General features: G+C 24.0%; 2 long non-coding RNA genes across 2 annotated transcripts in view; both read left to right on the forward strand.

Annotated features, from left to right (window-relative positions):
- The first annotated feature begins 222 nt into the window (after positions 1–222).
- On the forward strand, positions 223–1,065 carry LOC129612088 (uncharacterized). The gene is made up of 3 exons (XR_008697202.1): positions 223–383; positions 628–765; positions 828–1,065. It is a non-coding gene; the product is annotated as an uncharacterized LOC129612088 (long non-coding RNA).
- A 942-nt stretch (positions 1,066–2,007) lies between these two features.
- Positions 2,008–25,865, forward strand: part of LOC129612066 (uncharacterized) — a 66,047-nt gene continuing 42,189 nt past the window's right edge. Inside the window, exon 1 of the long non-coding RNA XR_008697199.1 lies at positions 2,008–2,834. This is a non-coding gene — a long non-coding RNA (uncharacterized LOC129612066). The remainder of the gene's footprint in view (positions 2,835–25,865) is intronic.

Genomic DNA, 25,865 nt, shown 5'->3' on the forward strand with positions numbered 1-25,865 from the left:
AACTGTGGCATTTGCAATATTTCTTGGCGCCACACTTGGTATGCCGATACCAATTATAATATGTATTATGTAAGTGTTTTATTTATGTTTTATAAATTTGAGTTGAATATGGACAATATTTGAAAGACATTTTACAATTAATAAAATGGTAGTAAAACCGAAAATAACTTTACAAATGAACTTGTATACGCTAACTAAAATTATTGCTCAAAATAATTCAGTTTGTGATCTTAGAACAAAATATTCTATAAGATCGTTCATCTATGTTTACAAAATATTGAATCATATCATCAACAAAAATTTCCATTTGAATTTCTTCATCATTTTAGATATCATTTTTTTTTTTGGGGGTCAAGAACTGAAACAATAATTTGATACACGCGGTAAGTATGTACATATATGAGTACATAAAAATGTTTATGTATATTTTAAACATTATAGTAAAATTTCTGTTTTATATTCTTTCATGTAAAAAAAAAAAATTTTGTTCAAATTCTACGTTTTTCTTACCTTATTATCTCCTTTATCGTTATGATTTTTGAAGAAAATTTATCCACATTTTAAAGAATATGCGCATTTTACAATTAAGAAAATTTTATCGTCATTTTATTTACTATTTCATTGCAGAGAGGAAAACAAAAAGTGTGAGAGAAATGAAACGAATAAAATGAAGATTGGAGAATATTAAAGTAAATTGAGAGGATGAAAATCGTTAAAGTGAGTTAATTTACTCACAGATTAATAATTTTGACAACAAACTGCAAAGTGGGAACTTTTATGTTATTTTATAGAAAATTTATAAAATATATAATGTGTATAATTTGCAGAAAATTCACACGTTTTTCGTTAAAAGTATTTTCAAGGTAAAATAAATTGTAAATATTAGCAACGCTTCAAAGAGGATGACATTTTAAAAGCGGCCATTTTGTTGATATTAATGAAAAGCTTTTTTATATTAAATTTTAGTGGAGATTGCGCTCAAATATAATTTTAATTGAACGTTTTATTTTAATATAAATTTGAAAAATCATCGTTTTTAACTTTTATTATTTATTTAAATTTAAAAGAAATTTACAATAATACAAGTGCCTAATTATGAATTTAATTATTAAAAGAAATAAATTTTCACTTAAAATGTCCGAGAGAAGAATTTCATTTACTTCAGCCTTTAAGTAATTTCAAAAACTTTAATTAAGTATTTACTTTTTTAACACCCTGTATCTAGTATTGCCTGAACAATTTGAATTAAGAAAATTTTCCCGCTCTCACTGTTTTAGTTTTATTTAATTTTACATATTATATTAAAAAATTTTTTTTTTTAAATTAAAAAATATTTTATAAAAGCAATTAATTTAAAAAAAATATTAACAGAAAATTTCAATTTACTCAAACAAATAGTTTGAGTAAATTAAATTTTACTCAAAAAATTTAAGAGAACATAATATGAGTGGAAAAGGATTTTATATACGATTTAGTAAAGAACAATCTCTTTTGATAATGATTTCTCTTTAATATATTATCGGAGTCATTCAAGCAGGTGGCATGCTGCAAAATAAACGTAAAGCATCATTTTCATTGATCACTTTATTAAGTGAAATCTTTAAAATATAATTTTTGAAAATAGTTAAAAATTTTGCTTTGATTCATCGCGCTATCATTGGCTCTTAACGTTGATGCTCTTGAATTTTTAATTTAAATTTTAAAAACTTATGTAAATTATATATTAATTTATAAACTAATAATTTTTATAAAATTCATAAATTAAATACTTTTTATTGAATTTAATGAAATTGAAGAGAAAAATATGAGAATAATAAAAGGATTTTAAAATCAGAAAACAATTTTTATGAGTTGTTTATAAGCACAGCATCTATTGTGAGAGAGAGAGAAAAGAAGAGAGCGAGATTGACTATTCTATTCTGAGAAATTTTGCTTTCTCTCAAATGTTTTTTATTTTTATTATTTTCTTGAATCCAATTTATTTTTCTGTTTGTTGTTATCTTCGAAATTTTTCTATGTTTAATCGCAATATCTATGACGATGAATTTTTCTTCATCACGTTTTCATGATGATGTTATGTGATGTTCGATAATAGTTGGCTCGGATGCACACACGGCACAATATAAGATTATTCTCGCATCTCGTATTTGTGTTTTCCTTTTGAAAATTTCTTTCAATTTCATTAACAAAAATAACGAAGAGAATATAGAAAAAAGAATAATAAAAATTAGTATTAAAAATAAAATTCGTGTATTTAAAAAAAAAAAAAGAAATATGTTAAGTATAAAGATATAAAAAATAAGATGGAAAACAAGAAGAATTGCAAATAAAAACTTTACAAAAAATAAGAGAAAAATTTAAAGAAAATAGGAATTTATTTTGAAAATAAAAACCTACAGAGTGTCATAGAACTATTGAAACACATCAAATCGAACAAGAAAATTTTATAGAGCTAGATTATTTTAATAATCTTTGGCAATTATATACTCTAAAATGACTCCCTCGATCAAAATTATCTATTTGAAACCGAAAAGTTTAATGCATCATAGCTCCTTTAAAAGTTGATACACTCCAAAAATTATTAAGGTTTGAATAGAAATTTCAATTTGAAAATCAAGTAATTTGACACAAAATGTGTTGCTATTCCACGTTAAATAGATTTAAACGGAACACCTGAATTTTCATAAGTTGGCCATTTAGATCGATAAAGAATATTTGATATTTGTTTTTGTACACAGCAACTCATATGAACCGCCAATTTTGAGTTATATTTTTACTTGAATTGGATTGGACATGAATACATAAGTGCTTGGAGTTCTCATGTATGTTTAAAGGTACGAATATTTAATAAAAATTCATTTAATTGATTTAAATTATATAAAAAAGTACAGGTTTAAATTTTCGGGGAGCCATAAAATTTTTCGACGTTACGATGTTCTATAAATTAATATTTATAATATTAAGCAAACGTATAAATGTATTTGTGAATTGAACTAAAAGAATCGCCACAGCCCCTTAAAGAATTTAGAATGTACTTGAAGGCATTGCATACAACAAGGAGAGTATTATTTTTACATTTCAAAATTTCGACAGTAATTCACTCTCCCTATTTGAGTCTTAAAGCAGTGTGATTCAAAGCAAAATGAGATTCTAACTGTCGGCTTGTTTCTTTTTTAATGCGTCGATTTTCGCCCGGCTGATTTTTATGAAATTTTATATACATTAGAGTTGATTTTGCAAGTTACGGCTTTTATTAAAAGTTTCTCAATAATTTAATCTTAAATCTAACTAACTAATCTTTCTAAAGAAATCTGGAAAAACAACATTTCTTTAAATTTTTTTTGTCAAGAGTTAATATAGAAAGTGATCATTAACGAATTTTCTCGAAATTGTACAAATATTTAATCTATCAATTAACAAAATAACTCTAAAATCCTAGAATTGCATCCGACAAAATTATTCGAGAAAGCCATGTATGTAGAATATATATTTTTTTAACACCTTTTAGTCATTTTAAAATACAACGATATTAAAATTACAAAAAACTCATTTTGCTAAATCATTGCGCTCAGATTTTAATATTTTACACTCACTTGCGATGTTATAAACGGGTGAACAAAACTAATATAACTTTCGGCTATAAATACTTTGCAGATAATAAATTTTCTAATGTTCACATTTTTTTTTTAATTATAGGCATATGAAAATGTTTTGTTAGAAATTAGAAAAATTTTGTTCTCGTGATGAAAAACAAAACAAAACCGAAAAATATTAAGTCATAGCAACATACACAGTTTATCATTGTGTATTTTGGGAAAGTGGAAAAACAAAAAATAAGAAATTAAGCAAAAAAAAAAAAAAATTGGAAAAACTATTTTTATTTTATTGTACTCTCCGGTTTTGTTTTCTTTTTTATTTCATTCTCTATTCTTTTCTCTCCATTTTTTTTTACTAAAATTTAAAAGAAGCTCCAGTCAAATCGGAGACATTATAAATCTTCAAAAGACGATGTCTGAATTCAAAATAATTATATACTTTGTTTTTTTTTAATAAAAATAGAATAAAAATTTGTTTTTCCTTTCATTTTCTTTGTTTCTTTTTTGTCTAAGTGGCTTGAAAGGTCAACTCTTTTGTCAGTTCTAATTAATTTACAAAAGAACTTCAATTTTTCTTACTTTTGAATTTTCAATGTTATCAGGAAATTTTTACTTTATTTTAAAAATATTTAACTTAAATAAAAAAAAAACACTAAGTGATGAAATGAAAAATGAAAATTATTTTTGATAGACGACAACAATGCATAATTGAAACCTTTTGTTTTAATAATTTCAAATTATCTTTTGCTCAACTTGGTGGCAATCGATAAGAAAACTGAAAGTAAAGTAATTCAATTTTCATAGTTAGTTTTTACATTTTATCAGAAGAACGGCATTTTAACAACAAGAATCTCTCAAAATAATTTTATTTTAAAATTTTTTTGCAGAATTTTGAATCTTTACAGAATTATGAAAATCCTGTTAATTCTGTATTAAAATATTTTATTGCTAACAATATAATAAATCTACAAACTGTTTAAAATCAAACAAAATTAAATTTTGCAGTTCCTTAGTACATTTACAACGAAATTGGAAAAAAATGTGCGCTTTCATTTCACTCTTTTGTTCTTATATTTGTCGGTTCGTGCGCTTGTTTTGTTTATTCAAAACTTCTTTCTTCCGAAATTCAGTAATAATGTGCAATTTTGTACAAATTACCTAAGAATATTGCCATAATGTAAAAGTTTTTACCACTCATTCATTAAATTTTCAATTTAAGAGCCCAAAAGTTTTTATTCAGAATTCTAATACGTCCGAAACAAATTTTAATTCTTTAGTTCAATAAATTTCATAAATGATTGATTTTCCCTGCAGAATATCTAATCAATTTGTTCTTTAACATTTCTCAAATGAAATTATTGAACAGAACGTAGAAATGAATTTATGAAAGAGGCGCTATTGGCGCTTTCATCAAGGTGTTTTTTATAATATTTTAAATTTTTTAATATTTAATTTTAAAAAAATATTTCTCTTCTCTTTGAAATTCAAAATATGACATACTTATTTTCTATAGTTTAGTGTGACCAAGGTTAGTTTATATAGCATAAAAGAAGAAGTGGGCGATTTCTTTTTCATTCACCATTTATTTATAATAAACTATTAATCTTGAACTTTGAAAAAATTTGTTGTTCATACCATAAGTATCATTGACAATATTCGCAAAATTTTGTGGCATGGAAGTGGAGTCAAATTGAAAAATGAACTTTTCATTGTGATTATGCTTTAATGGCTGTTAAAAAGTTTCATTGCTCCGTCAAAGTTTTATGACTAATTGATAGGGGCTAAAGTTTCATCAAAATATTTCATCAAAATTTCAAAATATGTTAAAGCCTTTTTTGATTTTTAATTTAAGTAGCAATTCCAATTTTTCTCTTAATATTATCACAAAAAAAAAAAATCTCCATTAATGGAAATCTACACTTTGTGTTAGGACGATTAACAAAAATTCATTCTTAGAATTCTTTAATGATGAATTTTCTATAAAAAAAACAAAGCCCTTACTTTTAGGCTCCCATTTAAAATTTTCAAATATCTTAGTATACCTACAATATAAAAAACAAATGTCCTTTTGTAACAGCTTTGGTATAATTTTCAATTTTCCATTTGATTTTTGCTTTTTTTAGTTTTTTTTCCCATAACCCTTTTTCCTATAATATTCGAAATCAAAAATTTTGTTTTTATTTTATCTTTTTACTGTTTTGTCTTTATTGTCTAACAAAAACAAAAAAAAAATTTTTTTTTTTTCATTTTATTTCGGGTCTATATTTATGTGCATGTAAATGTGCAAATAAACGTAATATAATTTTTGATAGAAAATACAAAACTGAAAAAAAAAAAAACAGAAAAAGGTTTTTGTTATTTTTCATTCAAGGACCTTTACACTTATTTATTTTACGAATAAAAATCTCTGAAATAGTCAAAAAGGAAAATGGTGGAGAATCAAAAAAATAAAGAATTTAGAAAAATATAAAGGGTTTGTGCAATATTAAATGAAAAATAAGTTGTGTAATAAGAGAGCGAATAATATTATTAAACAGCGGCGATGTCCACGACAATATTCTAAAGTTGAAATATGAGCAATCTACTGGGCAAATCTTTAATAATTTTCTAATAAACTATTGAAAATTTTATTGAAAAATTTCCTGTTTTACTGTCTAATATGCAATTCAATTGCAAAGAATATGTTACGTTCGTGTAAATCTTCTAGTCTGATATGATTGGAATACTACTAAGTTAATAAATAATTAAATTAATTCACTAAATTTATTGCTGTTCTTCCTTTTGCATAGCTAGATCAAAATAAGCACTATTAGAAGAGCTCTCAACATATTTTTGATTTAAAAAATATTTGAAAATTACGATAGTTTTTAATTTGGTATAGCAACATTGTACTGTTCGTAAACATTTATTGTTTAAGACAAAAAAACTTTCACAATTAACTTGAGAATATTGTTGTACGTATTGTTCCACTAAACAAAAATTTTTATTGCGAATTAGTCGACTCTGGCTCAACGCAAATTTAAATATTTTAGATAAAGCTTTATGTTATGGCTGATTGGCTTTTAATATTCTGTGGCATTAAAGATTCTTAGATTAACACATGTATCAGCATTATACTGGCTTATATTGTATGCTATTTTACGATGTCCTTTAACACCATATTTCGAAATGTAGAACCTGAACAATAATATAAATGACATATTTGACAAAGTCTGCTGAAATTTCTGTCTGAATTTATTTGTAAAATATAGTATGAGAAATTTAATGCCCCAGAATATTTAAAATTCCATATGACAAAATCTAGATTATGAGTCTAAAATTTTTTTACTTTATTTCTCATTTTCTTATTTTAGAAAATCTTTGTTCAATTATTAAATAAATGTATTTGAAGATTTTTTCTTTTAAATTTCATTCTTAAAATTATTGAACTTTTTAAAATTATTGAACCAATAAAAAAATTTATAAAAAATCAATGCTATAAATTATTATCGTCACTGTGACAAAATATACTTGTATTCTATTTATATTGATGTTTATTACTTTTGGTTCATTTTGCTTTTGTACAATTTTACAAATTGCTTATTTCTATTTTTATTACGATAGTCAAAATAATCAAAAAGTTGAAATCACAGAAAAACAGTAGAGAAAATATTGAGGTTTTCAATGTCCTAGTTAAAAATCCTTTTTTTTTTTTGCTTTGCTATTTTTTCAGTATTTTCTTCTTCATCTTCTTTGTACTCTATTGAAAATATTTAGGAATTTTATATTTTAGAACATAATAATATACAATAAGTATATTGGTATATAAATGTAAATATGTAGATTATGTATATGTACATACAGATGTAGGTACATTCAGAAAAATTATTTCATTTCATATGTATGCCTTATATGTAGATATAGATTTACAAAAAAAAAAATAAATTATAAATTTAATATAAGATTTTCAAATATACAAGTTGTTATGTAAATTCTTATATACATGTAGTTATGGTGTGTGTAATATGGCATGCTTATATTATGTAGAATATTTTAGTGCGTGTCATTATAGAAAAATGAAAATTTGTTTTGACTGAGCATTAATCCAGAAGAGTGATTTCCTTTTATATTTATTTTTTTTTTTTTTCATTTTGTACAAGTGTTATATGTTTTCCTTTTCTATTTGTTTATCAGATAGATAAATAAAAATATTAAATTTATTTTCTTTATTTAATGTTGAACGCACATACACTTATGATTTTCTTGAATTGAAATCATTTGAATATAGTGTATCGTAAGTTTTTATCGTTTGGAAAAAAAAACTCTTTACTTTCAAACAAATTATAATTACTTTGTAATTGTCAAAGAAATTTAAAATATATTTTTTGATTTTAGTTTATAACTACTTTTAAGTTTATAACATTTATAAGTAGGTATTGCTGTATTGTGAAACCCATTAAAATTAAGGATCTACTTTATATTGTCTACTCTTTAAAAATCTATAGAAAACTTATTAATTGCTTAAGTCTGTAGCATACAATTTTGAATTGTAATATAAGAGTGTATCAAATTTAAAAAGTTAGTACTGCTTGGAATACCTTAAAAATATGACAAAAACTTTTCTTAATTGAATTACATTTTCACCAGAATATGAGAAAATAACATTTACAGTTTTTAATTAAAATAAACTATTAACTATTTTAATTAAAATAAACAATTAACATTAAAATAAACAATTAACTGAAAATATTAAAAAACATTAACTCGACCTGTGTACGGCCTGTGCAGACGATCTATACAGTGTTAAAAATTGTAAATATTGTCTTTCTTGCTCTCTCTATTTTTTTTCAAAATTACAATTCTTATCGCAACTAATAAAATATATTGACTGGACAACTATATTTTTGTTATTCAAAACTAATATTTCCTATAATATATTTGAAAACTTAAATAAATTGGTAATAGAAGGCTACCGAAATTAAGCTCACACAGCGAAACTCAATATCAACAGAAACCACACATAAACGTACAGAATATGCAAAAAAAAATTGTGTATTTCAGAAATCTTATAATTTTGATTTACAAGTGATCTGTACAGGCCCGTTGAAGTTATATTTGAATTCGAATAACTCACATTTCTCTAAACGTCCTTTAAGAATATTAAAGTGTGTTATACAAATGACATATGTATTCAGAAAAGAGCCTTTATTCATAGACAACTTCCATGCACTGAATATTGTTGAATTAAATTATTTAGTCTTTGGTTTTTCTAATTATTTTTTGCTGTAATAATCCCAGTAATATTCTATTAATAAAAATCAATAACAAAATATTAGGCCGAAATACTGAAATGAGAAATATGTTTGTATGTATCTATGAAACAATCACAAATACTCTTACATTTACCGCATTTTAATTTTCGTCATAATTATTTCAAAGGCATCTATTTCAAAGAACTTAAAAGTGTTATAATAGTAATAGTAAAGAGTAAGGTAAAAGTACCAATAAAAGTTTCAAGAACATGAACAAATCTCGAATTAATTATTATTGCCGGTTGTTGAATATATGTAATTAAAATTTAAGCTCACATCGTATACCTAAGAATAATACCAGTAAATCGAATTTTTGTTTTTCTTTTCACATCATATAAATTTTGCAAATAAATTAAAAATAAAAATTAAATAGATAAAAAAGGATTCATTTTTTCTTCTTTTTATTTCATTAATGGTTTTTATTATTTCAGAAATTTAATTAAAACATAATGTTTAAGACAAGTTATTTGTCAATTTTTCGGAAAATTAATTTAAGTATTACTCTTGCTCCCGACAACAAAATTATTATTAAAATAGTGTTATTAACGATTAAGTATGAAGAATTTAGAAAATTATATCAAAAAAATTTTTTAATTTCTGCGTATTACCTATGTGTAGGTTAAGTTTTACATAAGTATATACACGCCATATCCAAAGAATTCTGAAGTATTAAAAAACGAACAAACAAAATTCCTAAAAAAATGTGTTCTTGAAAATTTTCAAAAAGAAAACACACACATATTATCTATGTATATTTTATTTCTCATATATGAAAGTTAAACATTTTGTCTACTTTTTGTATGAAAATTACGTTGATTACAAGGTTATCGCATGTTGTTGACTATAAACATTGTCATAATGGATAATTAAACTTGATGTGAAGCGTGTAATATAAGGAAATTAATTTAATAAAATTTTATTGTTAAAGTTTCATTTCATACATACGTACATATTATAATTCATAATTAGTATATACTTTGTGTAAAAAAAATTTTCATTTTTATCATGTTTTTGTATCATAGAGGAGTTGTTGAGTGGTTTTTAGGGTTTTGGGGGGGTATAACTTCTAGAGGGGGGGAGATAGGTAAAAATTTTGTTCTACGGAAATAAGTTTCTAGTGAAGATCTATGTACGTATTAAATTTCAGCTTTCTATCTTCAAAGGTGTAGAAGTTTTGTAAACAGACACACGGACAGACGGACGGACGGACGGACGGACGGACAGAGTGAAACTAATAAGCACTTTTTTCAAAAAAATTTTTGGAAAAGTGCTAAAAAATTGAAACTCAATTGGAGAGATTTACACAAGGGTTATAAGTGACTAATACATTTTCAGTAAGCCTACGAATGTAAAGCTGTTCATAGTAATACCAATAGCAGCGTATAATAATTGTAAAGTATATAAAAGTATCTGCAACGCTTTTTTGTCTAAAATTCAGTCATAACACCACCCAAAATGTCCCGTAAATGCTAAAGAAGCAAAATATCGTAAAAACACTATTGCAGTTTCTTTCAATCTTTAAAATATCTTGTGTTTCAAAGAATAAATTAGCGAAAAACTGAAATTAACTGAAAATAAATAAAATACTTGTGTTAATAATCACTTAATCATCATATCCGGAAAAATATTCTGCATAAATTTCTTTTGGATTCAATCTTTTTGGATCAAGAGTGAACATTTTGTTGTACCAGGTATACACAACAAGTCTGCTAGCACAATTTACACAATTTTGTTGAAATTGTAAATTTTGTACAACTACTATCTCACATTGAAAAATTTTCAAGGGTTTCAATGCTCGGAATTCGACAAAATAGATTTGTACTATAAGAACAGCTTTGCTGCTTCTTTACGCCTTTGTGATTGTACTCATCATTTTCCAAATAATTTAAAAAAATTGTATGACAATAAACTCCTTTCTATGCCTTTATTTTATTTTTCAAAACTAATTAAAATTTATGAAAAAAGTATTTATTTTTTTTTCATTATACATACATACGGTATAGAACAATAAAAAATTAGAATTAAAATAGTGGTATGTGCGTATACTAAGCAATACTTGCCTACATTTATTATAATCTAAATGTCCTTGAAAAACGAATAATATACAACATGCCTTGCAATAATTTTCTTTTAAAGTTATAAACATTTTAAATTCTTTTATCTTTTATTAAAATTCAAGAATATTAAATATAATCAGAAGTACATACATATATACACACATATTATGTGCGCATTCCTAGATCGTATTTTACTGTACTTATGGCTTTGTTGTATAGTAAAACTAACATTATAGTTTTAATTGAATTTCATTATTCTTTCGAAAGCTTAACATAAGTAGGTACATAATATTGTTATGTACACAAACCTATGTATGTATTTATAACTATGTAAATATGTGTATACCTAGATATTATATATATTATGCATCTAGACACAAAAAATAACATTTTAACTTAAACGCTATAGAATATAGAATTGAATGTCTGGCTGAAAGTAGAACATTTTTCTCTTTGAAATTTAATAAGGTTGGGAAAATAAATTTTTTCATTAATTTTTGTTTTTTTTTTTTTTTCATCCACTCTTTCTCTCTTAATATCTTCAACATTTTATTGTATACCAGAGCTTTACTTACCAGCACTCTATTTCTTTGACAATAACACCAAGGCTAATTTTATGCTACAAAACAACGCATAAAAATATCAAGGAAAGAATATTATAAAGATACAAAGGAAAACAAGGATAAAGAAAAACAGAAAATGAAAAAAAAAGAAACAATCTTATTTATCTTTAAACCTCCAAAAAAAAAAGAGCAAACAATTAATTCATATTAACATTCAATCTTATTCATATTAACATAAACAATTAATTAATTAACAGTTCTTATTTACGTATTTCGATGAAAAAATCTAAGCCTTTCAGTTTATTGTAAGTTCTACCCCATCAAATACTTGAAAATTGTAAAATTTTGGTCCTAGCTAAAAATTTACTCATTTGGGTACAAATTTGTCTAAAGTGCGCAAATAGAAAACATATTGCTCTCAAATATTTCCTTTTGCATTTCTCTTGCAAAAGGAAAAATGCATTACGATATTGAAACCCCGGTATGAGAAGTTGCATATGAAGACAATACTTCCCTAATGTGTGCAGTACGGTCTGTAAAACTAAAGGTTTTTAGTATAGGTACTCACCTATGTAGGTACACATACATTGTTCTTAGATGTGTGCGTGAGAAGTGTGTATATGCAACACTTTATGACTCTCATTTTTTTTTTAACTTGACAAGTTGAATTATGAAAAGGTTGAATGTTTCGGAAAATATACTTTATATGAGATAAAATAAAGGTTAAAATGGTTTTCTTTTTTTTTCATTCTTAATTTATAATTTTTTTTTTTGTTTCGTTTTTGTTTTTATTTTAGTGTCATTAAGACTATAAAAGTAGGTAGTTGCACTTTATGAATTTATTTTTTATTTTTTATGCTTTTTTATACTTTTGTACAAGCAATGTGTAATAAACAGGGTCGAACCCGCAAATTTTTTAGTACGAAAAGAATTTATTAATTTTTTTTCAATCGAATTAATCGTCTTATTCAAAGACGATTAAAGAATTTCAAGTATTTTGAGTTGAACTGATAATAAATATTTTGGTATACAAATTTTATTAACTAAATTCAAGAAATTTAGGGCAAAGTTGCGTTCATTATGCTATAGCAGTGTTTACACAATCATATTTTAATGACAATAATTTGAGTGATGAGCTGAAAGGCCCATCATTGATTTGGATCAAAACTCATGGATTTTCTCTCAATTTAATTTAAGCAAAAAAAAGTCTTATTTCATAGCGAACTTTAGAAGAAATTTTCTGCTTCAAAGATTAAAAATTTTAACAAGACAGTGGTAAATTGAATGGTTGAATAAATAAGTCAAAAAATATAACAATAACTCGATCATGATTTTTCAGAAACTTAAGCGACACTAAAGAAGTTCAATTATTTTATCTATTTTTGTGAAATATTTCCAGTTGAAAAAGTATAACAGCTTCAAAATATTCCTAATTTTTCTTTTAATTTTCTTAGTATGCCCCACATTTTGTAAGAAACTTTTAAAAATTTTTTTCAATTAAAAATTGATAATATTTTAAATTTAATGTCCTTTACAAATTTTTGAATATTAGTTATAAAATTGTTTATACATCTAAAAAGGTTTATTGCCATAATTTATCTCCTTTAATGTTATAAGTAACGTATTAAGTGGGCATAAACTCAAAAAAAAAATAGATGAGTTTCAAAATTTGTTAGTAAGTCAAGAAAAGAAAAAATTACAAGACATTTTTGTAGGTAATTTCTGTTTTTCTTTATGACTTTCGGACATTTTACAAAATAAGATTAGTAAAATGTCAAAAGTTTTGTATTAGACATTGATAAGGGATGTAAAATAAGAGTTTTATGTATAGGGTTTTTTTTTTATTACCCACGTAAATTTTTGATTAACACACAAATGTGGAAATAAATTTAATATTAAATTTATCATTATTTTAAACAATTACTTAAGAATAGAAAGAGATGGCAATGCCATTAGAGAAATATTAAAATTTCCTTTATTATAAAATTTTCACTCTTCTTAATAATTAAGATTAAATGCTTATTTGTTTAAATTTTTGAATTTAATTATACTATTAAAATATTTAATAATAATAATAATCTTGAGTTTATTAAATAAATTAAAAATTAAGAACTTTTACTATTTTTTTAAGATTTCAATAAAAGTTAAATTCGAAGATAATTTTATTTGTCGAAATTAATTTACTTGCACTGGTAATTTCCGAATATTTTAAATAATATTTAAACTAATTGAAATTTGGAAGTCATATTAATTAGCATAACATATTGTAGCGTAATACAATCTTACATCGATTATTAATTAAATTAAATATATAAGAATGTGTTTAAAGTATTCAAGATTATAGTATTCGAGTAACCATTAATATTCTATTCTGAAATTATTTTATAGGTAATAAAACCTATGTATGGAATTTAAAATTTTAGCAAAATCACACCTAATTAACTGTAGTGTTACAAAAATGATTAAGTAGTAGAGGAATTCTTAAAAATTAAATGAAGTTTATAATAGTAATTATCAATAAATATTTATAAATAATTTTATGCTGCATCACTATAAATTTCATTCTAGAAGTTTTAGCACTTCTTGTAGCGTCCAACTGCATTTCACCAAATTTCGTGTGTCGAGCTTTTGGTGGAAATGCGTTTTGTCCATGGTAAGGAGACGTGAATTCACTACCTTTAGACAAATACCGGGCAGTCGGTTTGTCTGTATTTTGCACTATAATAAATATCTCAAATTTCATATATATAAAACGTTTAAAATTTCTATTTTGTCTAAAGGTAGTCTTTATTCTCCTACTTTTATAACAAATTTTTCATATTTAATTTACAATAATTTATTTATTATTTTATTATACTTATAAAATGCTCATAGAGCACATACTATAACACATACTGTTATATTGTCTAAATATAAAATTCATTTAGTATTTATAGCTATAAGGTAGATGATAAGCTAAAAAAATAGCGAAAAAGGTTAAAATAATATTAAAATAATAAATTATTTAAAATATCGTTTGTAATTTACGCCATTTTTGTTTTTTTTTTTTTGTAAAACAAAATTTCATTTACCTTTAAAAGTAATGATGTAAATAAAGTATAATTTATAAAGATAAATTAATGATGAAATAATTCAAAGTCACATAAAACAATTTTGGCGACCCAATTATAGTCTTTTATAATTTTAATGAGTCCATTAAACCATCTAAAAACAAAAAGCAGAATAACAAATATAAAAACATTGTATGTAATGAACGAAAATATTGAATGACTACAGCAATGTGTACGAGTACACAAAATTTACGAGTATATTTTTGTAATAGTGTCTATTGTTGGAACTATTGTTATGAATGTTTTTATATAATACACCGGTTTTAGGAATTTGAACCGTTTTATATCCCTTTAAAAATAAATTTTAATAAATTATTTTTGTTTTTTTATAATCACCTAAAACAAAAATTTGCCTTACAATTAAAATAATGATGTTTTATATTTTTATATTATGTACAGGAAGCCGTAGATTATTATTTTAAGTAAACTGGGTGGAATTTAGATAAAATTTCTATATTGCAATTCTAGCGAGATTAAAGCGTAAAAGTTATATATCATATTTTGACGGTATGAATGTAAAATTTTTCAGGTATGGTTAATTGTTAATAAATTGTTGCTTGGAATTCAAGAAATTGAAAAATAAATTGAAACTGTTAAATTGTCATTCGAATGAATCTTGTAATTAGTCAACAACTTTATTGACATTAATATTATTAAATAAGAAAAAACTGTTGCTTAATATTAGTTTGGTTGCTATTGAAATTTTGAGGCAATTCTTTTTACCATTCACTTTTGCAGCATTATTGTATTATTAGCGCTTACAAGAAATTGTTTTGACTAAACATAATGGACAATCTGCCGCTTTAGTGCGACATATTTTGATATATTTGAGGAAATTAATCTCATATTTCATTGTCAAGAATCACAATTATTGCAAGGTTTTTTTTTTGCAGAGTAATAGCTCACTTTTTCGTTTTCTAAATTTTTTTTTTAACAGGGAGCATTCATCAGCTCAATATTTATTACTCAATACAGTACTGGTAGGCTTTCGTTTATATTATCGTAATCATGAGACACCCAGAACATCATTGTTGTTTCATTTGCCCTGAAAAACTGAACGGCATAGTTAAATTTTATGAAATGACCGTAAGATTTTTTATGATACTTTTCAAATTATCTATACACTTTAAAAGACATTGTCTATCTTAAAAGGCTTACATTTTCATATAGTATGAAATGGCTAAAACTCAAATACCAAGAAACATTGATAAATTCTCTATAAATTTTCTAATTTTTATTAAAATTAAAATTAAAATGCACTTACTTACTGGAAACCTACTATTTAATAAAACTGTTCAATAATGATTCAGTTCATAATTAGTGTAATATTGTAAAGCAACTTTCCTAAAAGTATGCAATATTTTCGTTCATTTATAAATTTTCTAAGTACATGTTAACAGTTTGCAGAAAAGTCATGACATTTTGTCTTATGATTGAAAAAAGAATTCGCCTAAAATATCAGTCCACTGCGGCAACACTAATGCATATTCTTACTTACTAATATATTTTGAATATGTAATTATAGTTCAATAAATTTCGTTTCTTATCAAAGTTTATTACATAATTTTTTTTTTACAATTTATTGTTACGTATACAAAATTTTATTTAATTCAAACTTTTATTTTTTTAATTTTTATCTTATGATTTCCGATTTTACTTGATTTCAGTTCTTGAATTTTTTACATAAGATGTAATATTTTTGGAAAAGCACAAAACCTCCAATATTCCAATGTTTACGAGAAAAAGAGTAAAGGAGGTAAACAAATTATTCTGATTACAAAAAGTTTGTTGGTAGATGCAAAAAAAAAAAAAGAAAATTATATTAAGTGTCAAAGAATTTGTCGTAAAAAGCCGATGTTTCTGACTGACATTTAAAAAAAAAAAATTTTTTTTTTACATAAATTTTTTACACAAAATTTTTGACTTTTTCTTTTCATTTGCATACAATTTTGGTTTTTTTTTGTAAATTATAAAATTGTCTATTTTTTTTTCTGAACATAGAAAATATTATAAAAATATAAAAATATTTTAAAATAAACTTTTTCTAAATTTTAAAGAAAATAAAATACAAGAAAATTTTTACTTTTATATTTTTTTTTTACATATAAGACGTAAACATCTGTAAATTATATACACCACATATTAATGTTATTATCGTATGAGTACCTACATGTACTTATGCATATAATTAGTATATATACATACATACATTATAATATTATCGTAGATTATTTCAATGATATTATGTGTGTTTGTATTAAAGGAGAAAAAATAATATAAATATTGTATAAATCATGAGGATCATAAAAAATATATTTTTTAACATTTTATGTTTGTTCTTGGATAGAAATAAAATTTTTTGTATAAAAATAAATATGTAAATAAAAGGACTTTTCTAGCATCTACATATATACAAACATATACATATTGTATATATATATATGCAATTTATATTTACCTTATGTTATTTATATACAGAGGACTATTAATGTATTTAAACATAAATAAAATTGTAAATAACAGTATATTTTGGTTTTTATTTTATAAATAAGAATTATAACGGTACTTACATACATGTATATGAATAAATTTATATGCGTTAAAAATATACCTACATTTTTATTCATAGATGTATGTACGTATTTATTTAAATAACATTATATTTGTAATATGCATAATAATGTTAAAATATTGGTGTGAACAGAGTTTCTCAAATAATATAGAACAATATGTGTACAATGTGTTTGTCTGCTTGTTGTTTTTTTTTATTTATTTTATTTTTATTTCTTATAGATATAGAGCTTAAGTTTTTGACTTAAGGGGTGATGACAAGAAGCGATTATCAAGAAAACAATTTTTCCTTGTGGTTTTGTGCATAAAATATTAAGGACATAATAATCATATGAAATTAATATCCATGTATTATTTACCATTACCATATTTATGTATAACATATTGTATAGGTATGGCTTTTCTATATAAATATAATAATTTTAAATCATCTGATGACAAAAATTTAAGGAGATCACATAAAATTTAAATGTAAAAAAAAAATAGGACAATACTTTCTTTTTTGGTTTTTCTTAAATTTATTAATTTTATAAAATAATTTTTAAGTTCTTGTATTGTACAATAAAATAATTTGGTAAGAGAAGAAAAAATAGTATTTACAAAATTGTATAAAGGTATTACCAGATGGAACCCGATTCAGCGTACATTCTCACAACTCATGAAACACAAAAACGGCTTGACTAAATATGCCCCAGCGTTAATAAATAAATTTGAAAAAAAAGTCGGAAATTTTTTGACACAAATTTTACTCGAAAGTGATATTGTGTACTTATACGCTTTGTAAGATGGGAAATATATTATAAGGTGTGTCTAAGTTTTTAAATTTTCAATGTAACGAAAAATATTTTTAATAATAAAATTTCCTTTAAAACGAAAACTGTCTAACTAGAATCTCGCCAGAATTATTCACATAAATTTAAAACTGAAAACTTCTCATAAAGTTTACTCGGTAAAAATTTAATGTGTGTTCCTTCATTTACGTTTTCAAGTAGGTTTCTTAAATTTTTACTGCTGAATAACCTGAAAGTTATTGCAAAAACTTTATGCTTTGTTGCATACTTTTAGGGGAAGAACTGAAAATAGTAGAACAGAACGTAATATAGAATTATGTTCTTAATTATAGAACGGCAGGAAAAAATTTTCTTCAGCTTGCTAGCTTGAAATACACTGAAAATTTGTAAAAAATTGCGTGAGCAGTCGAACTGAATTTGATTTGTATAAAAATATATAAAAATTTGAAAACATATGAAAAATATTCCCTAATGAAACTGAAACATTCAGTATTAAGAATATTAAAAATACTTTACAAATTAACAAAATAATTTGCTGATTTCAGCAAATTCAACAATTTCGTACCTAAGTTATTAATAGCAGCAAAACCCAAGTCAATAATAACTGGAATTACTTTAATCATGAAATATTCGTTTGGAAAAGGCCATAAAATCAACTTGTTAGCTATATAGTTATATAAGTGACTGTATTCTTAGAGTCTACAAAAATTTATACGAATAAAGCGCTATAGTCTTATCAAAATCATTTTCATAATTAATATTTTGTTGTCTTAACTATTATTATTGAATAATTTTAAACTTCTCATTTAATTATAAGATAGGAAAATATTTTAATCATGCTGTCAACGTTTCAAAAATTTTTTTGTTAATTCCACAACAGATTCATTCACCCACTATAATTTTTTTAATATTCATTTCAACATCATCACGTTTGCTAAAACTTTTATTCTACAATTTTCTCTATATTATTTGTTAATCCTCGAATGTCTCGTCGTAAATAATATCAAAAAAAAAGAAACACACACAGTTTCATTAATACGAGTATTAATTATTTTAAATTAAAAATTATCCTTTTAATATAAGAATAAGTAAATTTAAAAGTTTAAAATTACATTTTATCAATAATATTCAATAATAATAATTGTTGTCTAGTCCTTGTTATTTGATTGATAAAATAAGTAAGTATACCAAAAAAGGATAATGAGCTGAAGTTAACAAGCCATTGACATTTTTTTTTTTCAACTATTTGAGAATCATAGTCAATTATTTTTTTTTCTTTGTAGTTGTGATTTTTCTTATTTAATTTTTATCATCCTTTAATATTTATTTTCTCTCTAAAAAATATTTCGCCAGACACAAACAAATAATCAAACATCAAGTAAATGTAAATAAAAAATAAAGTTAAGTTGGCTATATCAAAAGAAAAAAAAAAAAAAGGATTCTAAAATTTTTTATTTGTACATTTTCTTTTATGTGCAAGTACACACAAACGTACCATTTTTACCAAGAGTATACCGTGTTTTGTGTACCCAAAACATACTTGCTTATCTATTCATTTTATTATAGAGAGAGTCCTATAAAAATTATTATTTATTATTACATTAGTACATAAAATATGGGTATATAATGTATATGTATGTTTGTGAAAAAATTCGTACTGAAAATAATGTATATGTGTATATGCATTTGTTTTGCTTTTTTCACATTTATATAAAAACGTTATTTTGATGTGGCTGTGGAGATCGTTGGAGGTTTCCCTATTAATTAAATTGTTTATGTCTTCATTAGTAGATCCTTTTTTCTTGTTGTTGTTTATTTGTTGTTTGTTCTTATTGTTTTTCTCCCTATGATGGTGAATACACAAAGTATTTTCTCTTCCTCTGAATCTTTTTTTATGTTTTTTTGCTTTTGTATCGTTTTGATGACTGATGAGTTTGTTCTTTAATTTTTAGAATATATTCGTACATATATATACACATAAAATATTGTTGTTGTATCATTTTTCCAGGACAAACATAGAAACGAAAGAAAAACCAATAACAAGCACATTATTTTTTTTTCCTCATGTTTATTTTGTATTAAATGAAAAAGGTAGCTAATGTTTATAGTTGAAAGAAAAGGTGTATACGTGGATAAATATCTAGAATAGCTACTTTGTGTTTTCCAAATCTATTTTATAATCATGTTGTTTTGTTGTATTTGTTTGAGGTGAAGTTGAAATATGGTATTGCTAGTAGGATTGTAAATTAAAGGTTTTGCTTCATTAGGCTTAAAAAAAATAATTTTTTTTTTGTCATTGATTTTATAAAATAAAAAAATTTTTGTTTTTCGTTACGGTTTTTTTTGCAGGATTCCTTCCTCTTTCTGGCTTAATTTAAAATTCCTTTTCGAAAGGAGGAGTATTTTAACCTTGAATATTTTTTACATGAAATTAATTCTTAAAAATTTAGAAATCACATGGTTTTGTAAAGTGTTGAAATTCTTGTTATTCGTTGTTCGCCGTCTTAATTATAGGTTTGGTAGGCATAGCATTGGTTTTTAAATATTAAGTTACTAAGGAATCTGAGATGGACTCACTGATTAGAAGTAAGAGAAATACTGAGACTGGAAAAAACGGAAGTGATTCTTCACACGACAAAAATAAAGATTCCAAGGTAGAGAGAATAAAGATTCACTTTGGGTTTTGCGGCTCGAATAATGGGTTAATACTGGATTTTTTTAACGAAACACGAAATGTCTGAATCGTTTTCGTGACAAAGCAATTGTTTTTCAGGTGATAGTTTCGATATATTGAAAATATACGAGATTTTGGAGGATTTTCGTGTTGTTATTAATAATATCGCATTTGTGAGAATCCTGCAGCTGCCATGAGATAGACTAATTGAGCCCATTTTCTTTATTGTTCGCGTAGGTTTGGCTGGTGTATCCGAAAAGAGCTTCGAAAATTAATATTGGGAATGCAAACGTGAAAGTCACATGATGGTGGTAGCAAAATGTTCAATTTGTCAAACAAGCCGCCATAAAAAATGCATATGCACCTCTGTAATTTTTAGATTACTAGTATATGAATTCTATGATTATTTGTGTTCAATTAGTTTTTGATTGTAATGAATGCAACTGTATGATTGCATCTAATAAAATAATCAAACATAACAAAAATGAATAGCAATTTTTTACTGTTAAATTGACTCAGTCCTTTTGTACTGATGTGGAATCTAATAAAGTGGAATGCAAATAATAAGATGGAAAACAAAAATTGAATTCTTACCGAAATTAATTACATACTAATATCTAATTATTTTATTAAATTTTATAAATTAGCGGCATGTATACTGCTTTTTATTTTATGAAGTTTTAAGACTCCTTATTAGATACGTTAAGAAGAACTTGCAATTTACTGACATTTTCCAAAATTAATAAAGCGAAAATAAAACATATTTGACAAGTAATTAATTTCATTCTGCCGCCCTTGTTTTTTCCTACCATTTTAATCCTTACCAGCAATGTGATGTTTAAATATTTCAAATATTTTTCATATTTTTCATAATTCTTAGGCGAATAAATTAATATTATACACGTTTTTATTATTGTATAGCTACGTTATGCTTATTTATGTTATTTTTTTGCAATATATAAGATAAGACTATCGGTATTGTTATCAGACCTAGAAAATTAATTCCGGATTATAAATTTTGAAAGAAGAAAAACAACCATTATGTTTTTTTAGATTTTATACTAAAGAAAAGAATTTTTGTTAATCTTAAAGCTCATACATATAGAAGATACGACGTGTGTATAGCCAGATGTGTACTTTGTGACATTTAACAATATCTGAGATATTTTATTTGTGCCGTCTTTTAAAAATAAAAACCTGTAAACAAACAAGCATATTTTTTTTACATAATTTATAAAAGGAAGAATATTCTATGTACTTTTACAAAAATATTTTTTTTTTCATAAAAGCAGAAACAAAGGGGGATTTCACGCTCTAAAAATTTCTTTTTAGATATTCCCATAGATTTTGCAGCCCGCGCTGTTCTCTCAGAGAAAGAAATCCGTTCGTTGTTTAAACCATTAAATTTATAATTATCATTGCAGTTTTTTTTTCTTGTAATTAAGCTTCTTTTTTTTTTTTTGAAAAAGTTGACAAATAAATGGTGTAATAAAATTTCCGTTAATTAAAAATCCTGAAGAGAAAAAACAATTTTTTTTTTTTGTTTTGTTCATAATAAAACCGCCAATGTTTTTCATTCTATTTTACAATGTCGAAAAAGGAAAATTTTTATTTATAGCTAATATTAAATGGGGGGGAGTTTGTTTAAGAATAAAAAAAAAGGGGCAAAATTGTAACTTCAATTCAATATATTGGGTCCAAAGAATTGAATAATGAAAGGCAACGTTTTGGATAATTCAAACTGCAATTTTTTCTTGGATGGAAAATAAATTGGTTCTATAACGAATTCAGATGAAATCTGAGACAGTGTATGAAAATTTCAAGTTTCAAGGACAACAGGTTAGAGCAACTTAAATGTAATTTAATTGTTCAATACTGAATTTCTTATAAAATAATGTTAACACTATCACTGGATCTGTTAATAGTCCGAGAACAAAAACCGTCCAATCTAAGAAACGCTAACTAGAAAATTATGGTGTCTTGAAAGATGGTTCTATTTAATACGAAATTATTTAATTGAATTAAGCCGAATTGGTATAGAAAAATAAAAAATTATAAAAAAAAGTCAATTAGGAGATTAAAATTTTTTCATAATTCCTAAGTCCAAACCATAAATATTACTATTCTTGCACAAAAATATTATATTAAAAATATTATTAAATAACAAAAATTTCCATAAATTTTAATTGTATATAATAAATTTCTATTTGAAATATGGGTATTTAAAGTACATTATTTACTTGTAACGGTACTTACGCATAAATAAGACCATATCCAAATATTACGGATCCATTCACATTAAAATATATACAATTCCAATATATTTTATATTTTTGGAATTATCTTTTTTATATTCTTTTATTATATTCATTAAGATTCGCAAAGAAAACAAAATAGAATTAAAGCAATTTATCAGGCTATAATTTTAAATAGTAAAATATAAAGATTATTTTATAACCTTAGCAAATGTCACCATATAACCTCTATTTACCACTGGGCTATAAAAACGTTAAAACAATAAAATAAGACGCTAATCTGAACTGGTAGAAATGAAAAAACAATGAAAAATAAAAATATATATGTATATTACTATAATCTTCAGTGCCGTTTAAATTGTATATTTTACGAGTACAATAACAAAATATTAATTTTCTAGAATAGAAAAGAAAATATTTGAAAATAATCCATGATAATGCTTCTACATGAGGTGAAAATACCATAATTGCATATAGCCAAGACAGAAATAATGAAATGAAAACTTGTTCGATGAGAAATATTTTAAAAAAATATAAGAAATTCAGATTACATAAATGAAAATCTCCTCATAACTTACTCAGTTTTTGTATTTAAATTAGAAACTAATTCAAGATAAGGTGGTTAACCTTATTAGGCTGTATCCGATTCTGTATAATTGGGTTCGAATTGTTGCTCTTATTCTGTTATGGCTACAAGCCGCTTCTGTTAAAATTATTCAACGAATATTGTTTAACTTTTTATTTAAAGTTGTTAAGGAGCACATGGCTGTTCAATAATTAATTAATTGGTTCTAACGAAATTCAGACCGACTATTCTATCTTTAGTATCAAGCTCCTCTTATACTAAGCTTCAGTTTTAAAATTCTTTTGTTTTAAACATTATTTTTCTAAATCCATCTGCAAAATAAGATAGAAAAATAATAAAATTGCTTTAAAAAAATTAGAAAAAAAAAAGAAATAAAATGTAGACAAAAAAAAAACAAAAGCTATAAAAGTTTTCCTTTACCTTACAAAAAAAAAAAATTTAATTTCAGTCAGTGGAAGTCGTAGCACAAAAAAAATTTTTCTTTTCAATTTCTTTTCATTATTGTTAATTTTGAGTTCTGCATTTTTATACTTGCCTTTTTTAACAATAATGTCCAACGATTTTGGAATAATTCCAAAAAAAAAAAAATCAACATCATCACTTTTGAAAACTTAACTTTTAATTTTCTTTGGTTAACACTTTGTTGGGACATACACTATACCGGGTATACAAACGATTAATTTTTATAGGTACAAGGCATTTGAATAACAGTGATGGTTACAGATTTAAAGTCAATAAAATTGAATAATTTAAGTGCTACACTGTGTTTATAATTAAGTCTTTTACATGAATTGAGCTTTGCAATTGGCATAATAGGAATTCTGACCATTTACGAAATTTTAATTCTATACGATTTAAAAGACAGACTCAGAATATTTCAATTCAATATAGAATATTGAAATTTATGTGAATTTCTCCCCAAAATCCTTAATATTAGAGACAGCGTACAAATATTATGCATAAGAATTTGCAATTTATTTTAATATTATATTTAAAGAAAATTGATGTCCCCTTTTTTGTATCGAATATTTTAAAGGATTCTCAAATTCAAGGTAAATTTATTCTTATAGAAAATTATTAATCATTTTATAAATTTTCAACGGAAGATTAATTATCAAAATTATTAGGGAAATATTGTCGTGATTTAAAAAGTTTTTAAGCAATTGTCTTCAGTATATATTGTTAATCTATACCATTTTAGATAAATAATTGGTTGGAAAAGGGAAAAATTATTAGAATTTTGATTTTCTCAATATATACAAGATACTTTAAATGATTAATCAGCTGATTGGGTGATTATTTTTAATAAAAACAAATTTTATCAGGGAATCAATAAAAATATTGAATAAGCATTTTTCATGTTCTCCCATAGAATAATTATTTTGCTTGTATTTCACCGGGGCTATAGAAAATATCGAGGTAATGATTTATGATTTAACGAAACGTGGTAAACTTAATTTTTTTTTGTTTAAAATAAAAAGATTTATTAAGATTTTAAATGCAATGTAATTTTTTTTTTTTAAATTACTTAAGAAATGTATAGGTAATTAGTTTTGTGGGAAATATAAAATTAAAATTAATTGGAAATATTAAAATTACCCATATTCGTGAGAATATTGAGAGAGGCATACCTCAGACTTGAGCAAGTATTTATAAAATATTAAATTTTAAATTACCAAATGCTTATGCGATCGATTGCAAAAATAAAAAAAAAAAATTTATGGTTGTGGATTAGATTGTTCAGCTTCTAAGCCTCTAATACAATATGCATACAAAACCTCTGTATTTGTCAACAGAAACTCCATAATTCCATTTTGTGTGGCAAAACAGATAGTAATTAAGAAATTAATAATTAAAATTAAAATTTTGGTATATATAAGACTTTTAAGTTAGAAATTGCTCTTAGACAAATTATTTTCAAAATTTCCTGATTATCTTCTTATATAATAATTAATATCAGAATTGTTGCTTCAAAGTTGTAAATAACAGATGTATGCAATTTTCATTTTGTACTTTTATTAATATTTTACATAATAATTTTCATTAATATTTTTTCTTTAAATTTATTTTGAAATTTTCAGTTCAAGAGACTCATAAAAATATTTTAATCATTTATTTTTCAATTTTTTTTTTCCAATTTTTATGGCTCATTTAAAATTATTGTATGTGTATAAGAAAAATATTGAAAATTTATTAAAGAAGAAAAATTTTATTAATGAAAATTATAAAATTCTAATAAGAAAATTTTTAATATTTTTAATGCCAAAAATAATAAGTATAAAATCAAATTTCATTGATGTTTTTCAAATTAATAACATTTTTTAGAAAAGTGTATGATTACACATGTATAAATGTATGTATAACTATAAAA

This window comes from Condylostylus longicornis, unplaced genomic scaffold, assembly GCF_029603195.1.
Source record: "Condylostylus longicornis isolate FDR11 unplaced genomic scaffold, ASM2960319v2 ptg000055l, whole genome shotgun sequence".
Taxonomy (NCBI): Eukaryota; Metazoa; Arthropoda; class Insecta; order Diptera; family Dolichopodidae; genus Condylostylus; species Condylostylus longicornis.